A 17,455-nucleotide genomic window follows, 5' to 3' on the forward strand; every position below is an offset into this window, starting at 1 on the left:
TCTAATGGTAATCTTGATGTAGGCACCACTCTAGGTATAGGTTTTTTACAAGAACATAAATAGAATAAAAGCAAACTCAGAAGTTTAAAACAAAGAAATAATCAACTAATGAAAAAATTATCGACCGATTAATCGTTTAACAAAAATAATCGTTAGTTGCAGCCCTAATCCAATGTTGATTATTTACACCCGATTATAGAATCTAGCAGGTTTGGGGGGGGGGGGGGGGGGTGTTTAACCGCTGTTGTGTCTAACAATTTAAAATTAAGGAGAAAGACTAGTACTGCGGCGTAGGAATTCACAGTAGGCAACGGGGCAAATCCCTGACCGATAGCAAAACATATTAAGGGTTTGAGGATGACAAAGTACATGCCCAAATCATATATCATGTTTGTCGAAGTCGAGGTCGGGGGTGTTGAAAAACATCCACGATTAATAATTGTCGTTCATTGATGGGTGAAGTCAGTGCGCACAAGTTCAAAATTAGTATTTTGCTTCATGGGGGGTGACAGAAGGGGGTCACGACTGTTGACGATTGCCGAATCATGGAAGCTCAAAATTAATTGACATATCCACCTGTTAGTTTGTAAGTTTTCAATTATTTACATGTAACCTTTTATAATATCCATAACACAGATTCCTGTTATCACTTTCTGGTGTCACTCGCTGTGTAGGACAGCTGCACTATTTATAAAGAGAGGTTCCAGGTGTGCACTCGGGCTTGATAAAGTGACAGACTGACAGGCATGAACAGACACACCTGAAAGTTCAACGAAGGATGGGGAGTGGAAGGAAAGGGGGACGAGTTGGGGGGTCAAGATGAAATAACATCTTTTGTGGATTAGGTGGGGGAAATGAAGAGAGAGAACAAAAGGCGGATGATACAACACGGGTAAAATGACTGATAACTAAGCTGTCTAAGGAGGCTGGACCCTATGCATGCAGGAAAAATAAGACAGGAAAAGCTGAACATCCCAATATATCATATAAAGGGAGCAACATACTTTTCCCAAAAGGAGCCATGTTTCTAATTGAACTGATACAATACAACAGGCTTCCTCACTCATGGTCCAAGTTTTAGATGTTTTCGTCCTCCAACACAGCTGATTCATATAATCAGTTCATCAGCAAGGCACAAGCTCTGCAGAAGCCTGATAACGAACTTGATCTCTAGAATCAGCTGTGTTGGAGGACGGAAACATCTAAAACCTGCAGGACTCCGGCCCTCGAGGACCAGGAGTGAGGAGGCCTGCAATACAATGCGCATTATTGTAATAGTAGTTCCTCATTATCGAGCAGTGAAGGTGAAAATATGAAGCTGAAACAGAAGACATATGGCACACATATTTTTCACTTTGTCTCGTTGTTTGTTTTCATTTAACTGTTTGACATCTTCGACACTGGTGAACAGTCATACAGTCTGTATTCCATCCAGAGAGAGCAGTTTCCATGGCGACTAGCTTAGCTCTGCAGAGTTGCGGGGTGTTCTACCTTTTAGTTCTTTACACCAGATGAAAACAGATTGATGAGTGAGAGGAGGAATGCATTCAACTAAACTTTTTATCTTATACATCAATATGTCAATATTTCATACTTCAGATCATCTTTAAAAAAAAACTGTTGCATCATCGTAATAATGTGCAAGACGTCTTGTCTCTAAGGCTGCGTTCACACTGCAGCTCATTTCCGATTTTTTCACAAGTATCAGATTTTTTCATGCAATGTGAACAGCACAATTCTGATTTTTTTCACACCCGACTAGGGCCTCTTTCGTATGTGGATATAAATCGGATATATGTATGCACTGTGAACGCTCATCCGCACGCATTCGATTCATAAATCATCAAAGGCCTGATATGCGCTCTGCGCGGGCGAGAGAGTGCTTGGAAGGGAGACTACTGACACGTATGTGAATATATACAAAGCTGTTTTGAGTAACAGTGTTACATTTTTATTTGTCCTAAATTCAATCACACTTGAAACATGAAGTATAAAGTTGACGTGTGGCGATAGTAGAAATTCAGCCCTGCAGATGCGACGTCATCGTCGGTAGACTTCTCAATAAAATGAGGAGGTCAAGGAGTCATTTCCCCCAAATTACCTCTTCCAACCTCGCTACTCTGGCGACATGAGAGGAAAAAATAAGTCAGACGGATTTCTGTTGTTTGTAAACAGCACAATCAAAACTGACGCACGAGGATACCAAGGACAGCAGCCAATCAGGAGCGAGCGTGAAAACAGTCCACCAACCAGGAGCGCGGGCGTTTGCACAGCTAAATTTGCATTATGTATTCAGACAAGACATATGAATCGAACTCCTAACATGTCCGCAAAACGAGTCCACCAGTCCACCAATCTGTATTGTGCGTTGGCACAGCTAAATTTGCCTATGATACTTATAAAAGTCGCTTGCCTCAGCAACTTGGCTGGCGGTGAAACGTTTGGAGTTGGGTTACTTCCGTGAACACTGCAACGTGACGTTGTTTTGGATGTACGTCATTTGACGTGTGCTCTTTGCGCATGCGCGTCGCGTCACGGGCGCGTTGCGTTCACTTTAGATGTTGCATTTGTTTTTGTAATGTAATGTGTGGTACATAAAAAGATCGGATTTAACAAAAAATCCGAATTGGGCATCACGCCCTGCAGTGTGAACGTAGCCTAAGTGTACATAAAGCAGGCTGAGGGGTTGAATTGCTGTCAGAGTATTCTTTCTCCTTCTCCTTTTCCATTTCCTGTGATTGTTGAGCTTGAAACAACAATATGTGTTCCTTGTGTTGTCACACTGCTCTCCCTTAAAGAATAAAGCACAAGTTGAAGATACTATTGTGTGTAGTCTCTGCTTTATTGCAGAAGATTACTGCTCTTTCTTGGCTCGCTAAATTCACCACAACAATAGCAAGTTGAAGCCTAGCTAAGAACTTTGTCGAATGCTTTTTTATACCGGGAAAAGTTGACTTTTCTGTATTTTTTTACTTGTTCATTTAAAATGCCTGCTACACCTAAAAATATACATTATTTTGTAAGGCTGGGTTTAAAAAAAATCTAATAATCGTTATCGAATCGATTTTCCTTTTAAAGCCCAATATCGATTCATAAAACCATGAATCGATTATTTAAATATATTTTTTTCCTCATAAATTCTTAAGAAAATAGGATTTTAAGGGTGATTTTTGTTGTTGTTTGTATCTTACTGTTTTCTTGAAATTTACTGTTGATTACATGAATTTAAAAGTATTTCCTTACATGTATGGAAGGCATGCGCTTTAAGACAATTAAGAATATATTTAATTTACATTTATAGTTATTGAATTAGAATTATAAAAATATTTTCATCTCATCCTTGCTGATGTCAATGTTTGTGCAACACTTGATTATAACACATTACTTTCATTAATAAACTAAATCATTTGACCAGTTACTGCCTCCGCAAAATTTACTTTAATTTTAAATTAAATATTTGTGGAGTTTTCTTCTTCACATTTAAGAAGATTTGATAATCCATAATTAATCGAATTCAAATCAAATCAAAATTGAATTGATTGAGGAAATTAGAATGGATACCCAACCCTAGTGTTGTTTGTACAAATACAATGATGCCAACAAAAATAGCTCATTAGTGTGTCATTTAAGATCAGTTTTCCGTGGTTTTCTTGATACAGCAGGATAAGATAAAGCTCGTCCTGGTGGAAAGTGTGCGGTAGTGCCTTAAATACTAAGCCAATTTTACATACGAAGTATACTTAGGTTGGATATAATTTGGATTTAAGACATTTTCCTATAGCACAATTGTAGAATTTTATTTAATTTTAGAAAAGAGACAATGTTTGGACCTCCAAACATCACATTGTATTGGAATGCGAAAGGCAATTGTCACGTGACCAGGCTCTGGGAGTAACGGAATTCATGTACCGCCGTTACGTAATCAGATTACAATTATTTTTAACTGTATTCCGTTACAGTACAGGAAAAAAAACATGTAATCAGATTACAGGTACATTTATTTCGAGGGATTACATTACAGCGACTTGTTGAAGTTGTGTCGGACACGCGGCCTGTTTAAAAGGGTTGACGGATCAAAGAAGGAAGAGTAAGTTGTGACCGGTATTTACGGTTTTTAACATACTTGCATACATGCTTGCTGAAGGATCGATTTATGTTTAACAAAGAAAAAGTTTCAGCTGAGAGTCGATCCTGCGGAATGCTACGCTGAGCTTGCTAGCTGCCGCTACACCATAATGTGATACATCTTTTGAACAAATATCCCTCCCACCAATTCACCATACAAAATATGGCTAACGTGACTGTGATAAAAGCTATTTTTGCAGTTGATGTCACGCATGGTCATCCTCATAGCATTATTAGTGCATGCGTGCGTGTGGCTGAAATGAGTTACCATGGGAAATGTGCTTTTAAAAGCATGTCATGTTTGTTTGTAAAGTGTGGTTGTTTTTCAGTGACAGTTCGAAAACAGCATATGGTCTTCAATCAATCTATCTATCTATCTATCTATACTTTACATGCATTTAAATGGTTGCGAATTATACAAGGATTTTTGCTAGTTGTATTCTGCTCGGGTCCCTATCACTTGCAAATAGCAAAGGCGCACTGTATAGAAATATAAATTGTGGTTATATTTATTTTTATTTTGACTTCATGAGCATACTTGGTATTGGAGTAATCCAAAATGAATCCAAAGTAATGTTTACATTACTTTAATATTATAGTACTTGGATTACGTTGCCTGAAATTCCATCCTCCCCAAAGGCACTCCAGCCTGCACTCTTCAAATTGTTCTTAGCAATTAAATCCGCAACTTCATTACCCAAGACACCCACATGGGCTGACACCCACAACAGCCCCACCGCAAACCCAATCACCCCCAACCTATAAAGCATCCGGGCCTCACCCAAAACATCTGGACGAGCCACACCACCCTCACCCCCACCCTACGCCATCAGCGATGACAATGACAGTGAACCAGTACAAATCAACGAGTTCCAAACCCCCGCTTTCTCCACCCACCACAATGCCCAAAGGATCCCAATCAATTCAGCAGTCAAAACAGAAACAACATCAGGAAGTCGCCGACCCTGACCAAAACCCAAGTGAGACACAAAAACGCCAAAACCCACACGGCAGCTTATCGGATCCCTCGACCCATCAGTAACGCCCCATTCACTCCTAAGATACCAATTCACAAAGCCCACCAAATCCCCGTCATAACCACACTTCCCCGCTCCATCAATAGCCAAGTCCACGTTAGAGGCAGACCACAAACAAGGCAGAATGGCTGGCCAAATCACCGGACACACAAAATCAACTCCCTGATAATGAGGAAGAACAATTTGATCGACTACCGACCGCCAAAAACACAATTTATCCAATTGGCCCCCTGCTGCCTTCCCAACACTCCTCCAACACCGAGGCTTACAAAAGAGCTGCTCCATACCCATTCAACTTAAAAATATAATTAAAAGCCAACTTTTTGCGACTCAGAAACAAAGGGCTTTCACCTGCCTCCACCAGCAATGCAGGAACCGGAGTTGACTTAAATGCACCCACACAGATCCTAAGCGCCCTTGCCTGAACCACATCCAATTTCGCCACCCTCCTACCCACCCCTTAACCACCAATATTATTTTTACTATGGACCCCTTGAAACACCCGAGCCAAAAACTCAGCCTTCGCCTCATCGTCAACCGCCTCCATAGTGGCCTGTCTCAAAACCGGAATCGACAAACCTCTGCCAACACCACCCATCCGACAAATCATATTCCGCATCTGCCTCACAGGAGTCAGAACCCCCAAAGTTCCACAAAATTCCCTCCAACTCTCCCTTTTAGCAGTCTTTATGCCCCGCCTAGCCTCAGCTATCCTCTTTTTATACTCAACAACTTAATCAATAGTAGGGAACTTCGTCAGCAACTTATAAGCCGTGTTACGAGCTCGAACAGTAACATCACACGCCTCATTCCACCAAGGCACTATGCTCCTCACTGCTCTTCTAGGAATCACACTTTCAGCACCCTTCTCAACAACCCGGCAAAACGGCTTCAACCATGTCTCCTGTACACAAATAAATTTGGGCAATTCACAGCACAGTCCCTTACAAAGCACTTCAACTCTTGTCGTTTAGCAACCAAACTCTGAGCGTTCCATTGGAAGACAGAAAACAGCTAGGCAACCCCAGCTGTCACCACATTCACCTCAATTGCACCGCACCCCCTATCCTTAGAAAAAAACATACCGCACAAATACACTGGCTCAACAACCACTAATTAACTCCCTCCCTAGTCTTCAGGTGGGTACTCGCGAGGGGTATTCACGCACTAAAGCAACCGCAAAGCGGCGACCTACCTGCAACTTTGGTGTGCTCCCAAGACAACTGCTTCACCCGCTTTCCCCACCACACTACACACCTCCCCCCCAACAATGTCCAAAGGGACAACACTCTACACCTAACAGTGACAACCCGATAGCCGCTCCTCTACCAACTGCACTCTTTCAGCCAGCGCTGCTCCCTGTGAGACACTGCTGCTTTGTTTGATTTATTTTATTTTATTTTATTTTAGACAACTTGTTAGTGTTCTTTTCCTGCCACGCCCCAATCAGTGGGATTGACGTCACCTAGCCATACTCATCACAGGTTGTGCAGCATAGGGAACACCTATTTTCACTGTCTTTTGATCAGATTTTATTGTGATTTTTGTTGCTGGTTTTTATTTATTTTTAATTATTTTATTTTGTTTTTAAATGTATTCTCTGTTTGCAGGACTCGGAGGCTCACAGTTGTGGTTCTGGTGCAGGGTCCCTATTTGTTGTGCAGTGTGGTTTGTGGTCCCCCCCATTTGTGTGTTATTGGGGTGTGTTGTGTGTTTTTGTTTTAAAGGGTTTCCCCTCATCAGTGCTCCCACCAACTTTTTACCATGCTCCAGTCCTGTAATTTTAATTGGTGAGTTGTATCTTTACACTGTTGATTTTAATCCTTGTCTAAATGAAACATTTTTGTATATTTATTTGAACCACGCCTCATGCTCCTGAGTGTAACGAACTTAAGTGCCTTGTTTGGTAATTTCCTTAGGCGAAATACCCAAGGTAGCGTTGTCACTCACATTGGTTTAAAAAAAAAAAAAAAAATTACCGACCTTTGTCATGCCCCATTGATAATAACCAAGATCACTTACTTGCATGCACACGGGAGACCAAATATATCTGCATGCAGTGCTGTGTGCCACTGTGCCTAATGCGTTACCTACTTGCATACAGATTGTGTAATTGATACATAGAGGTTTATTTCAAATAAATGTTCAGAGATTGTTCCATGAAGCAGATGTTGCAGGAACTGCTGAAGAAGAGATGAAGGACCTGTTGGTTATCAACATATATATCAGTCCTGCACCTTTAAAAAGGCAAAATTGTTCTTGTTTTGGAGATGTTTTGCAGAGGTTGTTACATCAACCTGTCATTGACTGATGCCCACCTTTTGGCGAGTGCTTCCACATTTTTTGGCGAGTGCTATATGACACACGGAGCAGTGGCGTGCACAGACATTTAGGGGTGCAAGTGCTGCAGGGAAAAAAGGGGCACTTTGGCACATTTGGAATACCTTTAAGAAGTGCAAGTAAAAAAACAAACAAAAAAAACACACACACACATATGTTAATAATAATAATAATAATAACCCACAGCTAGTTTTAATGATAGCCTATTAGGTCAACATGACTGCAAGTCTTGTAGCATAGAAATAAAGGCTTAAAGAAAGGCTGGTACAAAATAATAATAATGTAGCTAATAATAGCTTAATGCCTGCTGATTTAGTACAACTACTTGAAAATAAAATGTGAACAGCTTTTAACTCTTTGACTGCCAGCCATTTTCAGAAAAGATCAACTCATACTGCCAGCTGATTTAGAGCATTTTGACTGATGTTTCAAGGCCCACAGAAAATTGTGTTTTAGGACTATGCAAACACAGAGACTACCAAATGAAAGATTGAAGTCTCGTATTTCATCAGAAAAAAAGTGTGTTTCTACCTTATTCTGCTTTTCCACAATCTGCAGTAGAAAATAGGTTGATTTGAGTGAAATCACGTATTTTGGACGAAAAGTCTGATAAAACAAGCTTTGTGAAAAGATGTATTTCATGCACATCAGTGGTTTTGACACTTTTTTTTTTTTTACTTTTGTAACACCACAAACACCTGAAGAGTGCTTTCATTCTATAAAACACTAACACCAATAATTTATTTACAGTGAACAGCGGTAACAATTTGACAAACAAACTATTTACAGGTGTGTGTGTGTGTGTGTGGGTGGGGGTGTGTGTGTGGGGGGGGGGGTGCGAGTGTGTGTGTGTGACTATTTACAAGTGTGTGGATGCATTTCAACTATGCATATTTTTGGGGGGGTATGGTATGATAAGAAACAGTGCCCTACATGCAAGGGGACAGCACATGATCTGCACCACAAGTTGGTTTCCTTCCAATGCCCCCTTCGCCAACAGACCGTACACCTTCTACCCGGTCTCTTTTTTTGGGGGGGGGGAAGGGGGGGGGGGTAGGATACAAGTAATCCAGCACATGTTTTGCCAATTTGCCATCGAGTCGACTTTCAGGATCATGAATAGGTGACCTGCTGCTCTTTCGGATTTCCTCCAAGTCTTCATGCCCTTCAAGTCCCACATCTTCTCCTTCCTTCTTCTCCCTCACACGTTTCTGTATCACCCAGAATCTCACTACCTGCCGGACGAACTGCAAATAGTGATTGCACTTGCCTGGATTTTTTATCCTGTAAATGCATTGTACATGCACATTTGAACTATGTACACAGCAAATTTCTTATGCCACTTCAATGTATTTTGTGTGAATGGATGGTAAGAGATATTTTGGTCCAATTTGTCGACTCCATTCATGGAGGTATTGTATGCCACAACACATGCTGGTTTGTCATGAGGAAGTATTTTTTGTTGTGTCTTCTGCTACACGTCCACCATCCGCATTTCATCTTGGTGGCTGGTAGGTTGTCACCATTCTCAACAAGCGTTTATCTTGCCCGGCTAATACCAAAACTTTGTCGTTGTGCCGCGCCAGTCCCCCACCCCAAGACCAGTCTTTGTTGCCTCGGTAATGACACTGGGTTCACCCCTGTTCTTACGCAGTGTTCCACATACATTCATACCTGCTGCTAGTAAACGTTCACAGAGCTGAATCGAATTGTAAAAATTGTCCATATACAACGTGTACCCATTATCTGGCAGACGATCAAGTAGTGTGAATACTGTATCCATAAGGGGAGAGCTTGTACCAACGTAAGGTAGCATGTTGAAACAATAACCGCTTCGTGAGTCACACAGTATGTACGATTTTACACCGTACTTCACCGGCTCCTGTGGGTTGTAGACTTTGAATGACAAGCGCCCCCGAAAACTCATCATTCCTTCATCTATACATATGTTCTTCCCGGGTTGATACAGCTCCTTGAATTTGTTCACAATGTAGGTGAATACAGGGCGGACTTTGTACAGTTGTCATTTGGATCATGCAACTCATTGTCATTGAAGTGCAGAAAACTCCAGATGAGCTGGTATCTGTTCCTTGACATCACTTGGTTAAAAAAGGGTGTGGTCTCGATCTCATCCTTAGTCCAGTACATATCAATACTTGGCTTATTTATGTAGCCAGTCAGAAATAAAAGTCCCCCAAAATTTTTAAGTTCTGGGACGGATACAGTCTTCCAGGAATGACTCCTGCTGTGAGCCAGACTTTGAGTCTGTACCTGCATATGCTGGCGTGCATACTTGTCTGTCTGATCGACAATGTGTTGGAGAAGCTTGTCTGTCAGATACAGCTCCAGGAAGTCGTCTGGCAGTGTGGACTCCAGGTTTGCTGCAGGGCCCTTGGGTCCTGGGGTTGCTTTGAATGGAAATACTGTTGGTTTGCAGCCCGCTTCTTGCCATTCAGCATTTGTCCTACGATGATCTGCAAACACAAATTGAAATGATCATATAAATATATTGTAATTAGTTATTTTGCAGCAGTGTGATGCTAATACTGTATATTTTTTTACCTTTCTTCTTGGATCTGGTGGGAGCAATACTCCTGGCTCCTCTTCTCTGTGCTGTAAATAACAGAAATATGTACAATTACCTTGAGAATGTTTTTTTATTATTATATTGCATTGCTGTATTGTAAAGTATAATTTTTTTTTACCTCTCTTTGCTCGAGAAGCTGCAGTGGGCAGACGTTTGGAGCAAGATGGACGATCTGTGAATTATACATTCACAATAGTTTAGGCAGCAGTTGTGTTATAGTGCACATCAGCAAATTTATACAATCTGTTATCACCTCTACACAAACACCAGGCGAAATACTGAAAGTTAGTTAGCCTATAGCAAGTTAGCGCTTACCTTCGCAGATTCCTGAGAGATCAGAGGATGATTTGCTGTCCGAATCCGATTCCTCACATCCTGATTGGTTCCATTCTTCCGATGAACCGTGTCTGATTGGAGTAGTACTCGTCGTCATCCGATGACAAGCCGGGCTGTGCCGAAATGGTTGGCTCACCGTGGGGATTAGCTTGTGACGCGTTAGCTTGTGACGCTTTCTCACGTGGACGAAGCCGCCGAGTCAATGCTTCAACTTCTGAATCATTTTCATTAGTGTTGTCTTTTGTGGCAACACTGGTATAGAGCTACCTTTTTTAAAACAGTGTTGCAGCGTGAGCTGCTTGTACCGCGTGATTTTTCCTTCCTCCGCCATGATCTCCTCAACTTCCTCACTCCGCCTCTCTTTTACTACTATTGGATTAAGGTTAGTTTGTCCAAAAGAGGGTCGTCACTGCCGTCTAATGGCCATAGTTAGTCATTACAATATTTGATCTGCTTGATACTGACAGGGCATCTGACCAAGACGATACTCTGCCAATTTCCATTAAAAACGTAGTTTTCGGGAATTCCCGTTGGTGGCGCTATTGATATTGGGTTGCAGTGTACGGGAATACCTGAATCTGGCAGTCAAAGAATTAAGATTTTTCAATAAAAATAACCTTAAGGGGCAAATCGATATTAAAATGGGAGCTTTAAAAGGTGCTGAACAGTTAACATGACTATCTCTGGCCTTGACTTTGACCTTTTCTTCTTTTTGGGGGGAGAGAGAGACTCTGACCTTTCATCTTCATTTGGCTTTGCTTTCATCCAAGAGAGCAGAGAGCTGCTTCCCTTGGCTGCCTGCTGTAGCTCCTTTTCTCTGTCCTTTTTCAGTCTCTGCTTAACCTGGCAATAGCCAGATTGAGAATTGTGATTCACTCAAGGGAGTTCTTTAAGGAGCCCCTAAGGTGGCATGGTAGGGAAAAAAATAATAATTTACATTCTCTCGCAAAGGTTGCTTTCTCTTCCAAAAAAGTTTGTGTTCCCTCGCAATGATTGCGAAATAATGCAAAAGTTGTTGGGGTTTTTTGCGAGGGGATGCAATAAAAAAAAAAAAGAGTTTATGTACTTCCATGTCAACTTTGGTGTGACCAAAAGCGACGAGGATGGAGCATCTACAGCAGTGGGAAAGTTTAATTACATTTTATTTTAAAAAGGTTCTATCGTAGATATCTATGTTATGGTGCCGTCACCTCTCACAAGCGCATTCGAGGCTACAGTAAACGAAATGACGCGGAAGGACATAAATGCGTAAAAATAAATAAATAAATAAAAAGGCGTCCAACCGCCAAAAAACTTTGTGTTATTACACATTTATTACAATGTTGCGAGGGAACACATCTTTGCAAGGAAATGATTTTTTTGCGAGGGAATGCAAAATTTTTGCGAGAAAGAATGCAACGTTTTGTGCAAGGGAACGCAAATTAATTTTTTTCCCCTACCATGTCCCCGGGGCTCCGTAGTTCTTCACATTATCAATCTGGAACTTCAGTCAGCAGATCCGTTCGGGAAAGGAGGGGCTTGCTGTACAATACTTTGAGCTGAATGGACGATGTGGCATCTTGTGCACGTTTGTTTTGACCAATCATAACAACGGATGAAAATGTCATCTTCGGTCTCGTCTTAGGAAAAAGAAAGTATAAAGATCTTTACCAGATAAAAATGCAAGAAGCGCCTCTCGCTATTCTTTAAAAAGGAAACGGTGAGGAAATCTGCAAGAACAGAATTAATTGTAGCGTCTATTCGTCTATGTTAGGTTAGGTTAGGTCAGCACTTCCCGCCCTAAACAATGCCTGATTGGTCCGACCTCACCGAAAGGTCAGTTAAATACCGCGAGAATTTGGCTTGCTGGCAAGGTTAGCCTCTCCTGTCTAACCATAATTAGTAAATAGACCAATTAGTAACCAAACCAAGGGTATGATAATGAATAAGACTGACTATTGTCATTACAAGAAGGCAAAAGGGTATTTTTCTCGATCAATTGACATTTCCGAACATCCGGGCATTTCTGATATTTCCACATTGCAACCCAATGCTAATGCTTCCTCTACCCAGTGAAAACAAATGACATTTCATCACATTTTGAAGTAAAAATAATCCTTACAAATCAAATTACAACAATCCAAAGTCCAAAGCTTTTCAATGCACGGACCACAGAGAGCTTCCTTTCACCGTATGTGGTGGTCATCACATTATTGATTTGGGGTACAGTATAGCTTTAAACTAGCTAATCAGGTGGCCAGTCAGCTAATTTATGATCAGTCGTTTGTGCTGTATGAAATAGACTACTTCAGAACAAAAATAATTACAGGAAGGGCATAGAGGGAAAACAATACAATTTCACTGGATTTGTAACGCCTGGATTGGCTGGCAACCAGTTCAGGGTTTACCCCGCCTACTGCCCGAAGCCATCTGGGATAGGCTCCAGCACCCCCGTGACCCTTGTGAGGAATATGTGGTCTAGAACAGTGGTCCTCGGGGACCGGTATCCAGCCTGTTTTCCATGTCTCCTACAGCCAACACAGGTGGGAATCGTTATCAGGCTTCTCCAGAGCTGGCTAATTAGCTGATGATATGAATCACCTGTGTTGGCTGCGGGAGACATGGAAAACAGGTTGGATACCGGTCCCCGAGGACCAGGGTTGAGGACCACTGGTCTAGAAAATGGATGGATTCGTAACATTTCCATTACAGTTTTTCGCAAAATAAAGGCGATATTTCTACTATTTCCATAAAAGTACAGTTTCGACTTGTCGGTGTTTCCATTGAAGAGTGGTTCGCTTTTGAGGCGTTCTTGTAATGTTCCATCTCGCGAGATCTCGTAAAACAGTGGTTCTCAAATGATTGTACGTGTACGTCCCGTTGCTTGTGCTTCCGCCCTTGTGCCCCTCGGTTGTGCGCTCACGTCGATGGGGGTGAGTGTGTCTGTCTCAGTTCTCCGAAGCATTTCAGAGAGCTGAGACGCCCTGGCGGATGGGGGGGGGGGGGGGGGTACGCAGGGGTGCGAGAGTTGGGACGCAGCATTGGCCAAAAACGGCGTGGGTGTGTGACTTACGGAAGTCCGTGGCATCTACCACATTAGACTGCAGCTGCTGTTAATTGAAAGCGTAATGGTAAGTAAACTAGCCAAATTGGCTTGTTAATAAATTGTCCCTAGAAGTCAGCGGTGGCCTGTTCGGGCCATCATTGGTTGGCTTCAACACAGTTACGTGGTGGCCATGGGCCACCATTAATGTCGAACCATGACTAAAGCAGAGTTACAGTACAATGTGATTTTAATTCTGTTTTTTATTACCATGTTTGTTAATGTTTACTATAACTGGATTCTAATTTTTTTTTTTAAGTCCTTTATACATCCTTTTGGATTGATATTTTTGCTTAGTTTTTACTGAACCCATCAGTTTCTTGAGCAATTTGGAGCAATTTGGATTTTCCAATTGTTTCAAGCTGATTTTGTTGTTCAATCTGAACCATTACATTTTATATGAAATAAGAGATGTAGGTTTAGCATTTCAATGCATTGTTCTTTCTTTTTTTTAATCAATTGTGTAGTCAAAACTAAATTAAAAAGGGTTTTTGGTCACTTCATGTAGGTGAAAAAGTGAACCCTGAGCTGCATTGCTTAAAACAAGCAGTCAAGTAGGATCCGGTAAGACAAATTGGTAGCTAAACTAACCACGGAAATGGACCAATGAAATGAGAGGTTTAGCAAAGATATTGTGTATCACTGACTGAAACAGAGACAAAACACTACATCACTTTAGTCTTACCCAGGTGAACCCATACAGGTCAATCATGCTGAGAGGAAGCGATCTCAGGGGACCTCAGGAAGTCGGTAGTGACAGCACATCTGTCTGGGGAAAGCTATAAAGCCTAACCCTAAAATAATTAGCTTCATCATTCCACTGTGAAGCAGATCATCTGCAACTAGAGAACACTGAAAATTACTACAATCCAGTCTAGAAGTGGATGACCTTCTAAAATATCAGCAAGACCCATAAGACAAATGATAATTCAGGTCAAAAAGCCAACTCGAACATCACATCAAGGGATTTGCAGACCTCTTTTGTTGCATTTGGGACACATTAGCATGCTTCAACAATCAGAAGAAAAGTCCAATCGACAAGGCTTTCATGGAAGGTTTGCTAAGTAGAAGCCTCTGCTCACAAAAAAGATCAAAGCTGCCCATCTCAACTTCGCCCGAGAGTACTTGGACAAACCTGAAGCTTTGTCCCTTCTGTGGACAGATGACTCCAAAATTTAACTGTTTGGTCACAACTAAAACAGTGATGTTTGGTGAAAAGTCAACACTGCATACCAGCAAAAGAACCTTCTCCCAACAGTGAAGCAGGGTGGTGAGAATGTTCAATTCTGGGCTAGCTTTTCATCCTCAGGACCTGGACAACTCCACATAGTCCAGGGAATCATGAATTCAGAGGAATATTGTGAAATCCTGGATCATAACCTAAAGCCGATCTTTGTGAAGTTACAGCCTGGTAGAAGATGGATCATGCAACATGACAATAATCCAAAGCATTCCAGCAACACAACCAAGGAATGTCTGAAGAACAACAAGATTCATGTTCTGGATGTGCCCAGTTAAAATCCTGACTTAAATTCTTTCAAAATACTGTGGCGGGACCTGGAGCGGGCAGTTTATGCTAGACGCCCATCCAGCCTCTCTCAATTGGCTGCATTTTGCAAGGAAGAGTGGCAAAAATCCCCCAAAGTAGATGTAAAAGACTGATAAGTCACTAAAGAAAGTGTTTGGATGAAGTTATCATTGCAAAAGGAGGCGCAATGTCTGATTAAGTGAGAGGTTCACATACGTTTGCACACATGAAATCTGAGTTTTTCTTAAATCAACAACTTTTACTCAATAATGAATGACAATATTATCATTATTTTTGTTCCAATCCATTATTTTCAATGTCAGCATTGTAGGATTGGGGTATGACTAAGCATTTAATTTGGTTATTATAATATTTTATACAAAAAATCTGACCATGCCTGCAGGGTTCACAAACGTTTGAGCAACACTGTATGTATGTAAAATAATATTACCGACATATGAACTCAATTTTATTTAAAAAGTACTTTAAACAACCACTGCTGCATACAAAGTGCTGTACATGGAAAATAAATCAGTTTTGTAGAAGAGACAAGTGAAATAAAATAACACAAATTAAAATTAATAAAAGTATACATGTAAATCAAAATAATACTAATAAATTAAGAAGTAGCTAAGTGAATAAGTAAATAAAATAAGTATCAATAAAATTACACAAAATACAACAGACACGACACCACAAAATACTGAAACGATGCTAACAGTGCCAGGTTTTGGTGGTGGTTGAGGACCCAAGTGCAGGGAGGCAGAACGAGGAGGCAGAGGAATGAAGTCCAAAAACGTTCAATTCAATCAAAATGGGAAGGAGAACCAGGAACAGCCGGTATACAAGAAAACATAATCCACAATAAAACAAGACTAAGCAACAGGGTGGCAAGACGAGGCGTAACAACTAGTGATGGCAAAATCGAAACTGTTTTGGTACGTACCGGAACACAGGCGGAACTTGTGATTTGAATCGCGTTCCCAAATCTGTCTCAGAATCAGGATGTCACGTGATAGTTGCCTTTTGCATTCTATTACGCCTCCAAACGTCACATTGTTTCAGCAAGTGGACGTGATCCCTTTTCTCAAATTAAATAAAATCCGGCCGTTGCACTATATTAAAGTGACTTAAATCTGAAATAAACCCAACGTAAGTATACATCGTGCTGATTCATCGTCCTACATAATAAAATGTCAATAGGCGGTAGGTTCAGTGATAACGCACCCGTACAATGTGAAAATTAGGTGATGACAGAGTGCAAATAGTTAGTTTCCTTACTGGGGAGCTGGCAACACTGCTCTAATGTTTCATTTGAATATTTTACAAATGGCCACCATGGGCTCACCACCGGTGGAAGGGGCCAAAGGGGTCGGGTGCGCAGTGAGCTGGGTGGCAGCCAAAGGCTGGGGCCTTGGCGGTCCGACCCTCGACTACTGAAGCTAGTTCTGGGGACATGGAATGTCACCTCTCTGACAGGGAAGGAGCCCGAGCTGATGTGCGAGGCTGAGAAGTTCCGACTAGATATAGTCGGACTCACCTCCACACACGGCTTGGGTTCTGGTACCAATCCTCTCGAGAGGGGCTGGACCCTCTTCCACTCTGGAGTTGCCCACGGTGAGAGGCGCAGAGCAGGTGTGGGCATACTCATTGCCCCCCGGCTGGGCGCCTGTGCGTTGGGGTTTACCCCGGTGAACGAGAGGGTAGCCTCCCTCCGCCTACGGGTGGGGGGACGGGTCATGACTGTTGTTTGTGCTTATGCACCGAACAACAGCTCAGAGTACCCACCCTTTCTGGAGTCCTTGGAGGGTGTGCTGGAGAGCGCTCCCCCCGGGGACTCCCTCGTTCTGCTGGGGGACTTCAACGCTCACGTGGGTAATGACAGTGAGACCTGGAGGGGCGTGATTGGGAGGAACGGCCCCCCCGATCGAAACCCGAGCGGTGTTTTGTTGTTGGACTTCTGTGCTCGTCACGGACTGACCATAACGAACACCATGTTCAAGCACAAGGGTGTCCACATGTGCACTTGGCACCAGGACACCCTAGGCCGCAGTTCGATGATCGACTTTGTAGTCGTGTCATCGGATTTGCGGCCGTATGTGTTGGACACTCGGGTTAAGAGAGGGGCGGAGCTGTCAACTGATCACCACCTGGTGGTGTGTTGGCTCCGATGGCGGGGTAAGATGCTGGTCCGACCAGGCAGGCCCAAACGTATTGTGAGGGTCTGCTGGGAACGTCTGGCAGAATCCCCTGTCAGAAAGAGTTTCAACGCCCACCTCCGGCAGAGCTTCTCCGTTGTCCCGGGGGAGGCGGGGGACGTTGAGTCCGAATGGACCATGTTCCGTGCTTCCATTGTTGAAGCGGCCGATCGGAGCTGTGGCCGTAAGGTGGTTGGTGCCTGTCGGGGCGGCAATCCTCGA

The sequence above is a fragment of the Leptonotus elevatus genome, chromosome 6 (assembly GCF_054856555.1).
Source record: "Leptonotus elevatus isolate MCC_2025b chromosome 6, RoL_Lele_1.0, whole genome shotgun sequence".
Lineage (NCBI taxonomy): Eukaryota > Metazoa > Chordata > Actinopteri > Syngnathiformes > Syngnathidae > Leptonotus > Leptonotus elevatus.